The sequence below is a fragment of the Rhagoletis zephyria genome, unplaced genomic scaffold (genome assembly GCF_001687245.7).
Source record: "Rhagoletis zephyria isolate East Lansing unplaced genomic scaffold, Rhagoletis_zephyria_1.1 Rzeph_scaffold_01929, whole genome shotgun sequence".
NCBI classification, from domain to species: Eukaryota; Metazoa; Arthropoda; class Insecta; order Diptera; family Tephritidae; genus Rhagoletis; species Rhagoletis zephyria.
The window spans coordinates 74,552-75,665 of record NW_016159013.1 but is presented as its reverse complement, the minus strand read 5'-3'; positions in this window follow the sequence as shown (position 1 = coordinate 75,665).

Genomic DNA, 1,114 nt, shown 5'->3' with positions numbered 1-1,114 from the left:
TGTCTTATGTCTTTCGTTTACATATAATATTATTAAAGGTATTGTTGATTGTCCGTTTTTGTTAGAGAGGATAAGATTTAATGTCCCCAGGCGATCCCTTAGAAATTTCCTTCCGTTTTATGGTTGTAATGTTAGAACCCAATACGCCAGTAATGCCCCGATTTATCGCGCCATTCGTGAATTTAATACCATGAATAATGTAGTCGAGGTAGACTTTTCAAAGACAGCTTTTTTAAATCTTTTGAATTCCTATTTTTAGCTTTATGAATTATTTTTAATAGTTCTAATTAATGTTGTACTCTTCTAGTCTGTAATGTTATTATAAAACCATAGACTAAATAAATAAATAAATAAATAAATAAATTCGGATCGTAAAGATCGCGAAGCTCCGACAAAATTTGTAGCATTGTCGGAGTAGACATTTTTCGGGCATTCTCTTCTAGACACGAATCGAGCAAATGCTGCTAGAAAGGATGGGGTACTAAGATCACTCGTAGCTTCTAAATGAATCGCTTTAGTAGTGAAACAAAGAAATAGGTAAACATACCCTTTGGAAATTCGACAACCTCTACCACGGTAACTTTTAATTTCAAAGGGTCCCGTGAAGTCTACTCCCGTATTCGTGAACGCGCGCGTAAATGTTGTGCGTTCCTTAGGGAGAGTTCCCATAATTTGCATCTGAGATCGTTTTTTGTAGATGGTACAAATTTTACAATTGTGGATGGTAGACCTAATCATATTTTTTACTCTGGGAATCCAGTACTGGGTACGGATGAGGCGTAGCATGAGTTGATTTTCTCCGTGTTAGGAGATTTGGTGAATCAACGGGACTATAAGACGAGACAATCCGCAGTTATGCGGGATAATGATTGGCTGGCGCTCATTATATGCTAAGTCCTGGGATGTTCCGAGGCGACCTCCAGCCCTGATGATGTCGTGCTCAGTGTGCAAACCTCTACCACATATGTGGTAGATCTTTTTAAAATTTGGGTGTTTACTACATCTACCACACAAGGCTTAAAATCTACCACATTTTTAGGCAGAGCATTTGTTTACAATTTTCACGTAACTCTGAAATTTCAACTCAATTCTTATACGAAATATAAAAATTAAT